This window comes from Lithobates pipiens, unplaced genomic scaffold (assembly GCF_037356315.1).
Source record: "Lithobates pipiens isolate NorthernLeopardFrog02 unplaced genomic scaffold, aLitPip1_a1.2 Scaffold_13, whole genome shotgun sequence".
Classification (NCBI taxonomy): Eukaryota; Metazoa; Chordata; class Amphibia; order Anura; family Ranidae; genus Lithobates; species Lithobates pipiens.
The window spans coordinates 481,995,916-482,015,560 of record NW_027507718.1 but is presented as its reverse complement, the minus strand read 5'-3'; the positions used below and the strand labels follow the sequence as shown (position 1 = coordinate 482,015,560).

General features: G+C 43.7%; 1 protein-coding gene across 4 annotated transcripts in view; it reads left to right on the top strand.

Moving 5' to 3' along the window:
• The window catches only part of FGFRL1 (fibroblast growth factor receptor like 1), a 255,180-nt gene that overhangs the window by 182,320 nt on the left and 53,215 nt on the right, over positions 1–19,645 (top strand). The window lies entirely within an intron of this gene.

The window sequence follows — 19,645 nt, the reverse complement described above, 5'->3', positions numbered from 1 at the left end:
GGTTTAGGTAAATTTAAAAGTAAACAAATAATGAATTGAAAATTGTAGGTACCCCATACTGTGATGGTCAGCGTAGAGGTGACCCCTTACATTGGTGGTCAGTGTTGGCTTAAGGTATATTTCCTTGTTAAAGTGATATTAAAGCCATATATATATATATATATATATATATATATATATATATATATATATATATGATATTTTTTTTTCTACATAACAAACATTGTATACTTACCCGCTCTGTGCTGTGTTTTTGCTCAAAGCAGCTCCAATCCTCCTCTTCTTGGGGCCCCCCCAGCGCTCTTGGCCCCTCCCCCCTGCTGAGTGCCCCCAGATCAAGTAACTTGCTATAGGGTTATCGGAGCAGGATCGCTCCCGAATCACTGCTTTGTGTGTTCATTTACACACGAAGTGTGGCTCGGTCTCTCCTCATTGGCCTACTGGCTGTGATTGACATTAGCAGGAGCCAATGGCTCCCGCTACTATCTCAGCCAATGTGGAGGAAGAGACCCGAGAGAGTCACTGCTCTCGTGCACATCGCTGGTTCGAGATGGGGCTCTGGTAAGGATGGGGGGGGGGGGGGGTGTAGTGCACAGAATGTTTTTTACCTTCAAGCATAGAATGCACAAAGGTAAAAAAAAAACTTTTGCCTTTACAACCACTTTAAGTATATTCATGCTTAGTAGTGTGTCAGTGTAACAGTGTTCCAGATCTCACAGCTCTTCCTCTGATTTTTTTCTCTAGAAGGGCAGCACCATCTTTGTTCTGGTATCATCCAGGGTCAGCGCCTACTTCCTTAAAGTGGATGTAAACCCTCTCATATACCAAGTGACGTGAACAGCCTCAGATGATACACAGAGATTAAACCAATCTCCTTACATCAATTTTACATGTATATCTGCTGTCTTCACTTTTATGTACTGTTTAGAAAGTTCAGACTATGTTAGAATTTGTATTTCCTCATTCAGCAGTAGGAGTGGATTCTTGGTATACACTGTGTGACAGCTGATTGGAGGAAAGGCACCCACCCCCCCCCCCCCCACCCTTCCTCCACATGGGCAGAGAAACAAAAATACTTTCAGAGCTGTGCTGTGAACAGACTAGCTCTCTGCTAATCTACTATTTATAGGACCTCCCCCAATACAAATTTCAGGCTGGTTTTATCTCCTTTCTCTGAGAACTTGTCAGAAGTTATCATGCTGATAACAGAGGAACGAAACAGCAAAAAAACATGGGACTTAGGGCTTTGGAAAGTGATAAGTAAACACTACAGATATATGTCAGATTTCATGAATTGGGTTTACATCCACTTTAACTGAGATGCTGGGTCAGAGATGAAACAATCATGTAAGTCCTGGTGCCTGTGCACTTCCTGGCTGAGATAGATCAGCTCCTGCTGCAGCCTCTCGCCTTGTTAGAATGTTGCAGTCTGATCACTGGGGAAGAGGAGACTGAGAACATGCTTCCCTGGTCCTGCAGCAGACTGAAGACATGATCTGAGCCAAAGTCACTGGACTGGAGCTCACAATAGCTTTGAGATGATAAAAGGAGGAGCTTTTCTTAAAAAAAAAAAAAAAAAAAAAATAAAAAAAATGATACTGTGGTTGCATATTGTGACATGTTACCCCTTGTTCACACCAGTGCGATTTGTCATGTGATTTGACAGTTCAAAATCGCAGGACAAGTCGCACCCTATTGCCAGCAATGGAATCATTCAAATAGTTGCAACTCTGAAAATTTTCCTGCGACACTTTTTTTTTTTTGCAATTTCATTGCGACTTGCATTGACTTTTGTTAACCACTTGACATCCGCATTATAGCCAAATGACAGCCGCAGCGCGGATCTGAATTCCCGGGAGGCCGTCCTGCCCTGTGCACGCTCCCTGCGCGCGCCCTACAGGGAGCGAGCTCAGAGCGCTGTGATCACCGAGTCACTGAGACTCGGGTGATCACTGATCCAAGTAAAGGGCCGGTCCCGGCCTCTTACCATGTAATCAACTGTCAGCCAATGACAGCTGATCACATGATCAAAACAAAAGCTCGGTGATCGTTTTTTTTCTCTCCTCACGCTGACAGCGGAGGAGAGAAAAAAAAGCCGATCAGCGGCTCATCTTAAAGGGACATCAGTCCCGAAAAGGAAGAGACAATCATGCCTCATTTATGCCACCTATCAATGCCCACAAGTGCCACCTATCAATGCCCACAAGTGCCACCTATCAATGCCCACCAGTGGTGCCAATCAGTGCCACTTAGAAGTGCTACCTATCAGTGTAACAGATCCGTGCCCATCACTGCCACCCATCAGTGCCTATTACTGCCACCCATCAGTGCCCATCACTGTCACCTATCGGTGCCCATCAGTGCCGCTTCATCAGCGTACATCAATGATGGACAAAAATTACCCATTTTAAAACTTTATAACAAAATAAAAAATAAATCGGTTTTTTTACATTTAAAAAAAAAATTTAAAATCACACAGGTGATCAAATACCACCGAAAGAAAGCTCTATTTGGGGGGAAAAAATTATAAAAATTTCATTTGGGTACAATGTTGTATAACCGCGCAATTGTCATTCAAACTGCATCAGCGCTGAAAGCTGAAAATTGGTCTGGATAAGAGGAGGGTTTAAGGCTGGATTCACACCTATGCATTTTTTGTGCTTTTTGCATTTTGCAGATGTGCACTACAGAACGTGTTCCATAGGAATCAATGTTAAATGGACTGTAGTGCAAATCTGCAAAATGCAAAAAGCACTAAAAATGCGTAGGTGTGAATCCAGCCTAAGTGCCCGGGAAGCAAGTGGTTAAATGAAGTTGCAAGCCACAATGAAATGGCACATCAAAATTGCAGCGATTAGCGGCTTTGAAATGGCGCTCAAGTAGCGAGATGTGGTGTGAACCAGGGCTTAGGTATTTTATTTTTATGCAAACTTGTAAAGATACAGGAAGGTCCTATGAAGGGCTGTGGAGCTCTGGGGGAGTTTGATATGTGCTCAGGCTGTGCCGGAATTGTTTGTTATAGGATGGTGGAGATATAGAATATAGGCAGCAGATAAGCATCAAGTAGTCCATCTTGCCTGACAAGTCGTGTTACTTATTAATGACAACTTCTTACAATTTTTACTAAGCTTTTGCATTTAAAAGCTTCAAGTCTGAATCACATAATTGTTCACTTCTTGGTAATCTCTGCCGTTTTCAGCAATGCCCCTACAACAACTACACACACAAAGCAATCCTATATAGACAATGTTCTGTGTTATTGCTTATAGGAAATGTATCACCAAAGGGCATTGGCGTGCAGCAGTTTGCTAATCGGATAAACTAATCTGTTTAAGCCGGTTCTGTCAGTGTCAAGATGAATTCTGAACAGACAGATACATACACAATTAAAATACAGTTTTGTGAGCTGCTTTACCTGATAATGCCTTTGTAAGTCTTGTCAGCCAGTCTTGTGATCCAGGCACCCCTGCCAGGCAGTACAGCCAGGTTTCGGACTTCCATGCCCCCTCCTTTTCCTTTCCTTTGTAAGCGAATTCAGTCTAAGGGCCACGTTATTCTAGCAAACATGTCTCTTATGAGAATTCTGCAGGGCCAAATAGAGAACGAAATACGTATCTATTTTATATCTATAAGCAAGATGTCACTACTTGGCTGGCAACTTGGATTCTGTGTTGATTCCTTTAGTGAGGGAGTCAAACCTCGCTCATCAAGGCCAGTGAGGGAGCGACCCATAAAAGTAGGTGAGTATTTTATCCAGGGTGGATTTGATTTAATCAACTCGATTTAAAGTGGAGGGCCACCCTGAAAACAAAAAAAATATAAAAAATTACAAAAAAATATAAAAAAAAAAAAATGAAAAAAATTTTTTTTTTTACTTACCAGAAATGCCTGTTGCTAGGCACTTTCTCCTAATCTTTCTCTTCCTCCTCCGCGGAGATCTTCTGTCTTCTGTCTTCGTCGCGGTGTCTTCTGGGTAATGAGTCGCGCTGTGTTCTGGGAACTGTGTGTTCCAGAACACAGCACGTCCCATTCAGAAAGCACTGCGGGACTCGCGCATGCGCAGTAGGAAACGGGCAGTGAAGCCGTAAGACTCCACTGCCTGTTTCCCTTACAAGGAATGGCAGCACCGGGACCCGAGAGCCAAGGGATGGGTCGGCCTCGGGCGGCCGACATCGCGGGCACCCTGGACAGGTGAGTGTGTTGATTAAGTCAGCAGCTGCAGTGTTTGCAGCTGCTGAGTTTTTTTTTTTTTTCTTTAAATCCTGATTTAATCACTAGTATATAGGCTTTAATTTAATTTTAACCACTTCAGCCCGGAAGATTTGGCTTCTGAATGACCAGGCCATTTTTTGCGATTCGGCACTGTGTCGCTTTAACTGACAATTGCGCGGTCGTACGACGTTGCACCCAAACAAAATTGACATCCTTTTTTTCCCCACAAATAGAGATTTCTTTTGGTGGCATTTGATCATATCTGCAGTTTTTATTTTTTGCGCTATAAACAAAAAAAGAGTGACAATTTTGAAAAAAAAAGATATTTTGTACTTTTTGCTATAATAAATATCACAATTTTTTTTTTAAAAAAGCTATTTTTTTCTCAGTTTAGGCCAACGTGTATTCTTCTACATATTTTTGGTAATAAAAATCACAATAAGTGTATATTGATTGGTTTGCGCACAAGTTATAGTTTCTAAAAAAAATAGAGGATAGATTTATGGCATTTTTTTTATTATTTTTTTTTTTACTAGTAATGGCGGCGATCTGCTATTTTTATTGAAACTGCAACATTATGGTGGACACATCGGACAATTTTGACAAATTTTTGGGACCATTTATACAGCGATCAGTGCTATAAAAATGCACTGATTACTGTAAAAAATGTCACTGGCAGGGAAGGGGTTAACACTAGGGGGCGATCAAGGGGTTAATTGTGTAAACAGCATCTCCCCATTCTGCCTAATGACAGGACACTGATCGTCTGCTTCCTGTCATCGGTAGCAGTGATCAGTGACATGTCACACACAGCACATTCCCAGACAGTTAGAAACACTCTTCAGGATACACTTAACCCCTCCCTGCCCCCTAGTGGTTAACCCCTTCGCTGCCAGTGACATTTTTACAGTAATCAATGCAATTTTATAGCATTGATCGCTTTATTAATGGCAATGGTCCCAAAAATGTGTAAAAATTGTCCAATGTGTCCGCCATAATGTCGCAGTCACGATAAAAATCGCTGATCGCCACCATTACTAGTAAAAAAATCTTAATAAAAATGCCATAAAACTATCCCCTATTTTGCAGGCGCTATAACTTTTGCGCAAATCAATCAATAAACGCTTATTGAGATTTTTTTTACCAAAAATATGTAGCATAATACGTTTCAGCCTAAACTGAGGAAAAAAATGTTTTTTTATATATTTTTGGGGGATATTTATTATAGCAAAATTGACTCTTTTTTTTGTTTATAGTACAAAAAATAAAAACTGCAGAGGTGATAAAATACCACCAAAAGAAAGCTCCATTTGTGGGGAAAAAAAGACGTCAATTTTGTTTGGGAGCAATGTCGCACGGCCACGCAATTATCAGTTAAAGCGACGCAGTGCGGAATCGGGGCTAAAGTGGTTAAGCTTTGACAATAAAACCTGGAAGCTGATTGGTTTCTATGCAGATCTGCACCAGATTTTGCACTCTCCAGTTTTAGTAAATCTCTGGTGTCATGCTTAAGGCCGGGTTCACACTACTTGTGAATTGGATGCAGGTTTCTCCACATCCAATTCGCATAGCAGGAGATTGTGATCGGATCTCTATGGAGCCGGTTCACACATCTCCGGTGCCAATTGCACAGCAGTCCTGTACGTCTTTTGGTCCGTTTCAGGTCCGAATTCAGCCCAAAATTGGGTCTGGAATCGGACCTGATACAGTGAATGGAGACGCACCGGACTCCTGCGGTGAGCCGCTGCGTTCTCAAGTGTGAATCCAGCCTCAAGGTATAGATTTATACGCTGAATTATCCTGAGCATCAGGCTTTCCATTGGTTGGGCCATGAGTGGCACCTGTCAGCGTTGGCTCCCCTGTACTGTACGTAATACACGGCCTGCCTGTGCTATCTTTATCTCCATCTCGCAGGATGACACTAGTTAAGCGTTGGTAGCCGGAGGAAATCCAGTGTGGAGGAAGTGGACATCCATTTAGTGTTTACTTAGGATCTCTTCCACCAATGACTTCCAGATGTTGGCTTTATTTGTGACACTTTGCTATGTTTGAGCAGTAAGACTTGGAAAGGCCAGTTTATAAATCAATTCTCAAGACTCCTCTCGCCCCGATGCTTGCCAACTTTTATTTTATTTTTTTCTCTATTCTTGCTTGTCTCCAAAACAACTGACTCACGGAGAAATGCTGGAGGACGGCAAAGCTTCTATTGTGTATTTCTTGTGTGGACATTTCTTACATCCTTTAAGAAAGTGAAACTGTGTTATATAAGAACTAAAGTTAGACAAGAATGTAACTGTGTCTTCCAATAAAAATATTTTGGGTTTAAAAAACTTCAGATAAAGCTTTTTTTTTTTAGATTTGGGTTAGAACCTTTGTCAGGTTTTTAATGCTGTGTCAGACAACAAGATTCCCTCTTTTGCCGCGTACACACGACCGGACTTTCCGGCAGACTAGGTCCGACGGTCTTCCCGACGGACTTTCCGAATGAACAGACTTGGCCACGCACAAACAAAGTCCGTTCGAAAGTCTGTTCGTTTTGAACGTGATGACGTACGACGGGACAAAAAAAGGAAGTTCAATAGCTTCCCTTGCGTCGTATTTGGTCTGTCGGACCAGCTTGCAGACGAACGGTTTTCCCGATAGGAATTGAGTCTGTCGGACAGATTTGAAACATGTTCTATTTCTATTCCCGTCTGATTTTTTTAGATGAAAAAACTATCGGATTAGCCAACACACGATCGGAATTGTCCGGCAGACTGATTCCGTCAGACTTAGTCCGGTCGTGTGTACGCGGCATTACTTCCTGCTTTCTCACTGAAACAGGAAAATCTCACATGTTGGAATGCAGCAGTAAAATCTTTTATTTATTTTATTTTTTTTTTTTTTTAGAAAATCGCCCAGCTCTAATTTAAAGTCATAGTAAAGGTTTAGCTTTTAAAAACAAAAACAAAAAAAACAATGTCATACTTACCTGCTCCGTGTATTGCACAGAGCAGCCCAGATCCTTCTCTTCTCGAGCCCCCCCCGCCAGCGCTCCTGGCTCCTCCCCCTTTCGGAGTGTCCCCAGAGGAAGCAGCTTGCTTTAGGGGCACTCCTGCATGCTCACTCCCGAGCCGCCTCTGTGTGCTTTATGGCTCCACCCCCCAATCCCTCCTCTCTGGCTGTGATTGACAGCTGCTGTATCTCAGCCAATGAGGAGGGATAATCCCAGGAGAGCCGCTGCTCTCATGCACATCGATAGATTGTGCTTGGGTAAGTATTAGGCCCCTTTCACTGAGGAGCTTCTAAACTGAGCGCTTTTGAAGAGCTTTTCAGTCGCTTTTGAAGAGCTTTTCATTCGCTTTTGAAGAGCTTTTCATTCATTTCAATGGAGAGGGACGTTTTTCTAATTGATTCTAATGGAAATAGGTTTTCATGAGCTTTTTAGTGTAAAAGCGCCTCAGTGGGAAAGGGGTGTTTGGGGGAGCTGTATGCTGAGGCTGGGTTCACAATGATACGATACAATGATACGAATTGGATGACAGGAGACTGTGACCGGTCGTGGACCACATTGGAAAAGGAGTCCTGTGCATCTTCGGTTTCCGTTTCAGGTGCAAATTCAGGCAAAAATTCAGACCTGATTCGCACCTGAATCATTGTACAGGGATGCACCGGACCCCCTGCTGGGACCTGCGGCCGCATCATCGCGAACCAAGCCTAAGGCCCCTTTCACACTGAGGGGCTTTTCAGGTGCTTTCAGGCTAAAAAAAAGTGTCTGAAAAGCTCACGAAAACCCATTTCCATTAGGCCCCTTTCACACTGGGTCGGTGATTGCATTGGCCGTAAAGCGCCGCCATTTTTAGCGGCGCTATTCGCCCATATTGATAAATAAAAAATGTACATTTTTTTTTGGCTGGAGCCTGTAAAGCTTTTCAATCACGATCCATGGTGCGGTGCTCAGGCTCCTGCAGACTGCTCCCCAAGATATGAACCTTCACTTTTGGGGCTGAAGAACGTATCAGTGGACTAGAAATGCAGTGATGCCACCATACTTGCTCCATTAAGAACTACAGTCCCTCTGCCATGGTGGCTGATGAGACTTGTAGTTTTTACAATCACAGGTCTCCGGGAATGAACGACATAGCTGTGCAGTTAGAGCCGTGAAGAGCCACCCCAAAATTAAAAAAATGGCAGGAGCAGGAGGGGAGAAGGACCCCTGGATTCTGTAAGTTGGGGGTGGAGGGAATGCAGACTGTGACCATGTTTCCTGTTACACCCTAAATATGGGTATAACATAAATCATGGTCAGAAAGGTTGATTACTCTTTTAAGGTAAGTATGGCATATATAGCATATAACCCCCACAGTGCTGATGGCCCCACTGTAAACCTAGGTTCACACATGTGCAGTGCGGGAAAGGCAGCGATCCCTGCGCATTTCCTGCACCGCATTGCTGTGTCTGCGATCTGCTGCGTGTGTCAATACAAAGTTAACAACACCCCAAAAGGATCGCAAACACTGTGCGGTTTGCCCACACTGGATTGTATGGTACAAAACGATGTGATGTGGTTGCAGTGCGGCTCCAAAACAGGTACCTGCACTTTTTTGGTGCGATGCGGACGCAGTGCAACTTGAGCCCATTCGAAATGAATGGGCTCAAATCATACTGCACTGAATTGCACAGGAATGCGTTGCGATTCCTGTGCAATTCACATGCTGGTTATAGTTTGAACTGGGGCTAAGGGTTTCCACTGTAAGGGTTTTTGTTTAACCCATCTAGGAGTTGCGCTATAACTTTCTCAATACCACCATGCTAAAAAAACAATGGGAGAGGTGGACGTGTATTTCTGGAGCACCACTTAGTAACTTCGCTCTGTTTGCTACTTAGACCACAATATTGTCATTAGTGCAGATCACAGGCAAAAATTCCAGAGGCGGTCAGAGTGGCTCTGTGCCTTGTGATTACTGTGATAGGCAAGAGCAGTTCATTGCTAAGCACAGTTGCAGAAATGGCCAGTCATGTACCTCAACCAATCATCGTTCACCCAATATTTAGGGCAAGGAACAATGATTTCTGGGTGTTGCATGTTGCTCTTTGTCTTATACAAACTATTATAGGGATATTGATGATCATTAATGGTAGCATTTTACCTAATTTGGCCTTTTTATTTTTTTGTTTTGGTCAAGGATCCAAGTTCCAGCCACAGGGAAAATGCTGTTGTTGAATTTTGGGTGGGGGGAACCTGTAAATGGACACCATCCCAACCAGCAAGGCTGTGCATGCTGTGTTATAGAGAAGTGAAAGCCCACATGAGGCTGAGCCTTACCTCCGAAAATTCCAAGAATGTACACAGTGAGATTTTTTTTACTTAAACAATGGAGCCTGAAATGACATAGATACAGGCAGTAGACTCTGGAAAATCTATCAGAGAGCAGCTCTACAAAACTATATTTGTATCTAAAATGGCTTATAATGAAATCCTGTTACAGTAAAAAAAAAAGAAATTACTACCGTTTGTGTAAAAATATACTTTTTGTTTTCCTAACTACACCACACATGTGCAGGAATTATTTATAGCCCAAGCTGTTTTGTTTTCCTTAGATTTTGCAGGGAATAATCAAAACCACTGCAGAGATTTCAGCTCACTTCCTGTCCCAGAGATCCGACAGGAAGTCAGAGGAAATACACTTTTAGGCTGTTTTCACCAAAATAGATGTCTCCATTTTGAGATTTCCCCTCCACTCCTGTTCTGGCAGCAATCAGAAGTTTGAATCTACTAGATGTTTCTTCACAGGATAAATGGAAAGAATAAATCTTCCCTGTGCGGAGACGGCAATAAAAACCTGACAGAGGTTCTAATCTCTCTCGAATTGACCATCTTCCAGAGTTTCCGAATCATTGGGCAGGTCCACCGTGTCTGTAGAAATCTTCTGATCTCCGAACGTCCTCAAAACTGATACGTCAGCTCAGTTTAAATCCATGTGTTCAAGTTGATCATTTTTACATTTTTTTTTCATGGACGATGCTTTTACGCCTTACTCACTCAGGCTCTTGTAGAAGAAAGTTTGGAGTGAGGCGCACCTCACCAAGGTTCATGAGTACGAGGTTCTGGAGCAAAATTCAGGCAATAATATTGACCGTCTTCCTGAGATCCTGAGCCATTGTGCAGGTCCACCATGCCTGCAGACGGGTTCATATCTCTGGACATCCTTGAAACAAATAGGTCAATTCTTTTAAATCCATGTGTTCAAATTGATAATTTTTTCATTGGACAGTGCTTCTATGCCTTACTCACTCAGGCTCTTGTGGAGGAAAGTTTGGAGTGAGGAGCACCTCACCAAGGTTCATGAGCATGGGGTTCTGGGGCAAAATACGGACCATAGTATTGACTGCCTTCCAGAGTTCCTGAACCATTGAGCAGATTCACCATGCGTGTAGAAGGGTTAGCATGTCTGGATATCCAGGAAACAGATACATCAGATCTTTTAAATCGGATCAATGTTAAAGTTGATCATTTTCACATTGACAATGCTTCTATGCCTTATTTACTCAGGCTCTTGTAGAAGAATGTTTGGAGTGAGGAGCACCTCACCAAAGTTCATGGGTATAGGTTTCTGGAGCAAAGTTTGGACCATAGTATTGACCGTCTTCAAGAGTTCCTGAATCATTGGGCAGGTCCACCATGCCTGTTGACGGGTTCACATCTCTGGACATCCTTGAAACAAATAGGTAAAATCTTTTAAATCAGATAATTTTAAATCCATGTGTTCAAATTGATCATTTTTTCATTGGACGATGCTTCTATTGCCGCGTACACACGAGCGGACTGTATGGCCTACTTAGTCTGTCATACAATCCGACGGACAGTCCGTCATACTTTCGACTGAACGTACTTGACCACACACGGATACCCAAACAGTCCGTCGAAAGCTTGTGCGATGACGTGTACAGCACGTACGACGGGACTAGAAATAGGAAGTCCAATACACAGAAAAGCACCTTTCCGCCGTGTAAATCCTTTCTGAGCATGCGCCATTCTTAGTCCGTCGAACTAGCCTACTGCCGAGCGGATTGTCCGCTGAAACCAAAGTACGACGGACAGAATTTCCAAAAATCCGAAATACTTAGTACGCCAGACTGCACGCTGAAAAAGTCCGCTGAAGCCCACACACGAGCGGACTGTCCGCTGAAATGTGTTTCGGCGGACTAAGTAGGGCATACAGTCCGCCCGTGTGTACGCGGCATATGCCTTACTCAGGCACTTGTAGAAGACATTTTGGATTGAGGAGCACCTCACCAAGGTTCATGGGTATGGAATTCTGGAGCAAAGTTGGGACTTTAGCATTGACCATCTTCTGGAGTTAATGAACCATTGAGCAGGTCCACCATGCGTCTAGAAGTGTTAGCATGTCTGGATATCCAGGAAACGGATACATCAGATCTTTTAAATCAGATCATTGTTCAAGTTGATAATTTTTTAATTTTTCCATGGACGATGCTACTATATCTTATTCACTCAGGCTCTTGTAGAAGAACGTTTGTTTAAACTGAGATGATTTAGAAGAGGAAGTTTGTGTTTGTGTTAGTCATCTCAGAGTTTCAGTTGATTACTGCAAGCCCGGACAATCATCCTTCTTTACTGTACTTAACAACCAAATATATATATATATACACATACAGATTGCAATCTCATCTTTCTATCTTCCCCCTCCCCCCCCCCACATTCTTTTCTGGAAACAACAATATTATGACTAGTGCAGCTGCCATTTTGGAGGTTTTCAGCGTTTAGGCAGCGTCACACATCAAAAGAAACGCACTATTGTGCAAGGCTGGTTCGAAAATGCGGAGAATTTTTAGGCCGCAATGTGTTTGCACTAGGAAGCTGAGGGACTTACTGGAATGCGGAGAGCGTTTCCAAAAATATTCCCTGCAATAGCTGCTTTTGGTTTCTAAGAGTTATTTTTATTGGCCCAGAGGCCCCGATGAATCTCAGTGATGTCATTCTCCTGGGTGTCGGGGATGAAAGCACAAAGAATGTTCTGTGGCCTTTCAGCAAAGCGGCCAACAGCTGAAGCAGCTCACTTTTGTTATTTTAACCCCCTCGGTGCCAGGGACTCAGGAACACTATTCCAGAGCTAAAGGGTCAGTTCACCCAACACTGGTAGATGCTGGAGAGTTAATCCACCAGACACATTACCAGATCTCTGGGGGGGGGCTGTATTGGTGGCATGTTTGCGTTCCTGGGACGCCACACCTGTTGTGGTCGGTTGTTATGAGCGGCTCCCACTGTCCCTGCTGGATTTTTTTATTTGTTTTATGTGATAGAGAAGGCAGCAGGGGGTGCTGGAACACACAAAGGTGGGCTGGGGCAACCAAAAGTGGGGGGGGGGTTTAGGGATCATGTGAGGGGGATCGTATGCCTGGTACACACGATGAGAATATTGGACGAATTATTATTTTTTTGCAAAAAAATAAATAAAAAATGAATAGCTTACTAGAGAAATTCTCATACGACAGAATACTTTCTTATGGAAAAATGATTATGGACACACTGATTAAACAAAAATTAAATGAATTTTTTTTTAAAAATTATTTTGTTATCGTGCAAGAAAAAAATGCTTGTCCCTTTGGATAATTTAGCATGAACTGTCGTGATCGGCACCCAAAAGCTGTGAACTAGCGATCAGATTATCAGATGATCGATCAGAAAGCGGTATTTTTTATCAGATTTTCTCAGAATGTGTATAATATGTGATAATGGCGTCAGTCTGCTGCAGGCAAGAGGAAGCATTTCTTCAGTCTACTTTTCCTCAATGATCACCCCGCTACTTTGTCATTTTGTAGCAGGAACCAAACTGGATTATGGTGGCCAAACACATGACGATCTGATTGAATGATTCTTTACAGAATCGCATAATACAATTGGATTTTTGAACTATTGAAAAGACACATACTGTGTCAATTAAAACTGATCAATTTATTTGGAACTATTCTGATCGGTCTGTCTGGAAAATCAGATCATAGGAAAGTAGATAATTTGATATGATTGTTAAACATGTGCGTTCATCGGGCAGTGCCACCACCAAACGTGGCCCATTCAAGTGAATAGGGCTGCGATACAACTGCCCCACGTCTGTGTTGCTGTCGCTTTCAGAGAATCTGGTGCAGCTCTCCATAGAAAACCAATCAGCTTCCAAGTTTTATTGTCAAAGCTTAAAGGGGTTGTAAAGGTGTTTTTTCACCTTAATGCATTAAGGTGAAAAAACACCTGTAGGTGACCCGCTCCCAGCCTCCCCCATTTTACTTACCCGAACCTTCGAACTTGTCCCACGGGGACACGTTCACGAGCCTTCTCTCTGCTAGGGGGTTCTCGGCTGTTGATTGGATAGATTGATAGCAGTGCAGCCATTGGCTCCCGCTGCTGTCAATCAGATCCAATGAAGTGGCCACCGGGGGGCGGGTCCAAGTCCTGCAGTTTCTCCCAGGGGGTTAGCTGATGTGGGGAGGAGCCGAGACAGCCGCCGATGGACCCCAGAAGACGAGGGCCACTGTGTCCAAAACAAGCTGCACAGTGGAGGTAAGTATGACATGTTTGTTATTAAAAAAAAAATGTTTAAATTACCTTTAGTGTCACTTTAATTGAACAAGCTGAAGTTAAAAGAGAAGTATGGGAATCCGTTTTTTTTTTTTTTTTTAAATCATACTTACCTAGCTGGATGCTGCATCAGTCCCCTCCAGCTCTAACACTGAGAACCGAGCTATCAAACCTCGCCGATCGCTCGGTTCTCAGGGCTCCTTAAGCAGAAAGCTGGTGACAATCAAACAGCAGTGCTCTGCCCCATCTCCCCCTCGCTCACTGGAGTGCTGGGCTGTGGAGGGGGCAGAAGTGGCTAGCTCAGGCTCTCAGTGGCTCACTGAGTGGCTGAGCCGAGTGTCGGCCTAGACATGTGGGCGGATCCCGACGTCATTGATGCAATCTTTCCTGAGCCTGGACTAGCTCTGTGACAGCAAACAGCTGACTTCAGCCTGATCAGCTGCACCAGATTGCATGTGTATCAGTTTTAGTACATCTCCCCCATAGCCTCCCAGCCACCTATCAATGTGAAAGTGGACTTTTATAGTTTTCATTTATGCAGCTAAACACTGCAAAACAAAACTGAGCAGTGTGCATGTGCCCAGATACTACATGCTGCATTCAGATTCATATAAATTACAGCAGAAATTGTACACCTGTGTGCAGGACCCCCAAGGGGTTCATTTGCACTTGTGGTTATCATTGGTACTACTCTGAAAAGTGATCCGCGTTTGTCCACTTTTCAGAGGGTTTTTCAGAGGGTTGGCAATGACAGCAGCTAGTGTAACCTAACCCTTAGGGCTCATGCACACAGGTGCACAATTTTCTGCCATCATTTATACGAATCTGAACCTGGGGTGGCAAAAATGTGCAGCTGAGCTGTGTTTTTGCCACCTGGCAACCACCTCCCCCTAAATCATATGAACTCTCACCTTGTAAAACAACCCATTCAGTTTAAAACAGAAATGAGAGGCAAAACATCTGTGTATAGATCTAAAAAACAATATACCGTATTTATCGGCGTATAAAACGCACTTTCATTTTAAGAGGAAAGTTTCAGGAGAAAAACAAAAACTTTAAATAAAGAACTTGGCAAACAGAACAGAAGCAAAATAAGGGTCAGTGTCCATCTGCAGCCTCACAATTGCCTTTAATGCAGCCTCCTCAGTCCACCTCAATGCAGTCTCACAAGTGCCACCATGCAGCAGCCTCACCATTGCCATCAATGCAGCAGCCTCACCATTGCCATCAATGCAGCAGCCTCACCATTGCCATCAATGCAGCCTGATCAATGCCCATCTGCAGCCTAAAGGGGACAGGGAGGGGGGTGGGACGAGAGCTGACAGATTACATACAGTGAGGATCTCTTATGATAGACAGAACAGTGGTCCAGTGGCGACCCAGGAGACAGGACTTCCTATTACAGAGGCCTCCAAGTAAACAGGAGATTCTCACTGTATGTAATGTGATGGCGCTTGTCCTGCCCCTCTTCCTGTCCCAGCCGAGGCAGCTAAAATTGAAGTATTGGCGTATAACATGCACACGTCATTCCAAATTTTCAGGGTGAAAAGGTGCGTGTTATACGCCAATAAATGCAGTAAATAACTTTATTTTTTTTCTCAATTGATCACATACCCTTTGTTCTTTGCTGCATAATGAGCTTAGAGAGCTGGGGGAGGAGAAACGGCAGCACACTGGTCTTCCTAGTGAATGGTTGTGCGGGGCTGGAGGGGGGGATAAGGTTGTGTCAGCACAAGTCTGATCACTGGAGGAGAGTAGGCTGAGTTATCAGCACAGCCAGAAATAATGACCACGTCTAAATCTACCATTACTGCTTTGGTATTGAAATAAAAAAGATAAACGGGTCAGGGCTCATTCACACGTTTAGATGCACACAGTGTGTAGTTTTGTGCATATCTATACTCAGAACTATAGCAATCGATGAGCCCATACACACAGCTACTTCTACATGCCAAAATGTGTGCTGTGTTTACTTGTGCACAATAAAAGTAGGACACCATGCATGCACCCATAGCCACAGATTTTGCGTATGCGCGCACCTAGCTGAGGACATGCGTACCTGTGTAGTCATTCGTTGCTCTTTATTGCACACGCATGTTTCTGTGCACAGACTCTGCTCTCTTATTGCATTCACAGCCCAGTTATTTCGTCTTTTTTTCACGAATGGAATATTTCAATTTCCTGCAACCTGAAACGTCAGTAATAAATGTGTTTGGATTTATAGTTCCAGCGCTCTGTATGCTTTCAGCGCAGTCTCCTGAGGTATCCCGCAGGAAGGGTTAATCTGACGTTTTATTGTTTTCTTGTGCACTATGGAAGCTGACAAAGCGCACCCGGCACTGACAGACACACAGTGGCAGGAAATTGTAAAGGGTGTCACGGTTTCCATCCTCGTTCAGCACTAGCGGCATGCCCTTCCATAAAGGTGGGATGATTTATGGCATGCAGTAAGTGTAGGTTTGAGTTCTGGCAGGTTTGAAGAGGCAAGCTTCGTGATTTTTTACATTCAGCTTTCAATGCTCATCACTACCGGGCTCTTCTATTAAAACAGGACTCTCCTTTTCCATTATGATTCCCACATGTACGTCGTACAGTAACTCTCAACTGATCTCGCCCTTGTTAAAGGATAAGTGCAGTTTTATGATGCAAGTTAAAAATATTATGGTATTCCACGTACCTGGTTGATTTAGGGTCTTCAGTGCCAAGAGCCGTAAAATGATTTCTGTAATGCACATGCCTGCAGTTCCGTGTCAGAAAGCATGCAGAGCGAAAATAAAATACGTTACTGGGAGCAGGAAAACAAAAGTGCATTCTCAGCATTACTTTAGTTATGTACACTCTAGGTCAGGCATCTCCAAACTTTCAAGTTTACAAATAATTGCAGGCTAAAAAAAATACGTTTTATTATATAAGTCTCCCTTACATCCAGGAGAACTGAGCCCTCTTACATCCTGTAGAACCCCCCCCCCCCCCACATCCAGGTGAACCTCTCTGAGTTCCCCCTTGCATTCAGGAGAACTGAGCCCCCTTACATCCTGTAGAACCCACCCCCCCCCTTACATCCAGGAGAACCTCTCTGAGTCCCCCCTTACATCCAGGACAAAAAATAACAAGTACACCCTGGTACTAGCGGGACTTGCTGCTGCCAGGACCTATGGACATACCACCCTGCCACAATCTGTCTGAAAGACTATCTTACCTTTTTAAGGTCTAGTTACTAGATATCACCCTCACCGCCACTGTGGGTCAATTTGGGATCCTTGTGTGGAATCTGGGGGGCCCAACTGTCCATCTCCCTTACCCCTTTGGGGGTTTACATGACTCTTCCCTATATGGCACATTATTATTGTTGCTTGACTAAGCAGATTCTCTGACTGTATTACTGAATATAACACTCTTTGTGACCTTTTATTTATAAATGACCCTGATGAAGGATCTTGTCCCGAAACGTGTTGGTACATAGGAATATCATCAAGAATGCCATAACAGTAATTTCTTCTTTGTGTATTTACCATATGTTTTTATTGGTGATGTATACACCTGTTTTAGATTTGTAATTAAATTTGATAACTTATTTATCTGTGTCCTCATAGTTTCCTCTAAAGTCCCACTAGTACCAGGGGTTATTTTTTGTCTATGTACCAGGGATGTTGGTAACAATACATGGATTACCTTGGAGGTCAATTGCTTTATTTCCTTTTATATCTAGGAGAACCTACCTGAGTCCCCCCTTAAATCCATGAGAACCTGAGTCCCCACTTACATCCAGGAGAACCTGAGTCTACCCTTACATGCAGGGGAACCTATCTGAGTCCCCTGTTACATCCAGGAGAACCTACTTGAGTCCATTCTTACATCCAGGAGAACCTATCTGAGTCTACCCTTACATGCAGGGGAACCTATCTGAGTCCCCCGTTACATCCAGGAGAATCTATTTGAGTCCCTTATTACATCCAGGAGAACCTATCTAATTCCCCCCTTTACATGCAGGAGAACCTATCTGAGTCTACCCTTGCATCCAAGAGTGCCCATCCGTTGACTTGGTCCAGGCACTGTACTTTGTAAAAAAGACAGAGAACCAGATTGCCATTCCTTACTTCATACCAATCTGATCTCGATTCCAGCAAGAAGTGAGGGAACTCTCTCAAACAAAAAATAAAGGGTAGAGGAAGGACCCTGGTGAGATGTATTCTGTTGGGGCTTGTTCACACTAGCAGTTGAGGATGGGTAAAACAACACAGTTGAACCATGTCTTACTGCCCCCCAACTTCTCCCCGTTTAGCGGCAGAGGGAGTGTACACATGCCGCAACTGTGATGCTTTGCAGAAATTATACCCCTATCACTTTTGGTAGGCATAGCACCCACCACGTGTGACCCATTCAAGTGAATGGAGCTGCTCTGCAAATGCCCCACAATTGTGGAACACTCTATTGTGGGGCTCAAGAGTTTAAAGCGTAGCACCCAGAGCGTGCGACCCACTCAAGTGACTAGGGATTTTCTGAAAATGCCCCACAACTGTGGCACGCTCTAATGTGGGGTTCGAGGGGTTAAAGCGTAGCCTAGTCAAGTGAATAGAGCTGCTCTGCAAACATCTCACAACGTCTCACGCGGCATGCTCTATTAGTAGGAGGAATAATATCCCGTCATTGGTATCGGTGGAAGAAATAGTGCCCCATTGTTGGTGTCAGTCAGAGGAATAGTGCCCCAAGGACCGCATAAAGGCTAGCAAAGGGCCACATTTGGCCCTCGAGCCACAGTTTGGAGACCCCTGGTTTAAAGAATGGCCGAACTTCCATTGGGATGCTGCAATTATGAATAAGAAGATTGATCCATTAATACAGGGCGGCAGAATAAATGGTCATGTAGTAATAATCATTCACCCGCAGCCCCTCTTCCTGGCAGGAAAGCCAGATTTCTGCTGCCTGGTATCTTTTTAGCTCGTTCTCCCTAGATAAACGTCATTATTCACATACCATGTGTATTACAGAGAGACATTTTTTTTTCTCCTGCGAACTTTTCACATTTCTTTTCTCCATTCCTAAAAAAAAAAAGCGGTCTGACTTCTAGTACGGCTACCGGAATCTCCCACACATTGTTGTTTTTGGCATTGGCATGGTTTGAGGCCTACAGCGGGATTGGTTACGTATCAATTAAAGGGGGTCTCACAGGATGAAAGGACATGTACTAAATTATAGATGTGAAATGTTATGGCTTGCGAAGGTACAAGATGGGGCCACGGAGGCGATGGGTGTGAGGCTGGAGAGAAGGGGGGAGTAATTGGATATTTCTCTAAGGGAGGTCAGAGAGAGTTGGGGGCCGAGATAAATGGTAGAGTGTGAAGAGAAGTAATTAATAAAAGGGGTGAAAAGTTTAAATGTAATGCATATGGCTGATGCAGTGCGTTCGATGGCACGGGGGACATAAAACTTCTCGATTTAAAGTGGACTTGTCACCTCGGATCTGCATAGGCAGCCATTTTGTATGCCTTTTCCATATTCGCAGCTTTTAAGGAACTTTTTAAAGCAGCATTAAAAAGTAAATTTGCACAGACATATCTTACATTTCAATCGCTGGTTGTGCGACGCACACACCCCTGCAACATATTTGTGTGAACTGGGGCAATAGGAAAGACAAGGCATCGCCTTGTCATGCGGCGGGACTGCGCTGGGATAGCCACCCAATGCTGTCCCACAACTGGACTTATGAAAAGACCCTTCGGGCCAGTTCACACCACATGCAGTCCAGTGCATTTTTTTTCTGCATCAAAAACGCATGGAAAGTAGGTTACAGTATATGGTTTCCAATGGCATAGTTCACACCAGTGCGGTCAGTTACAGAAAAAAAAAAAGTAGAACATG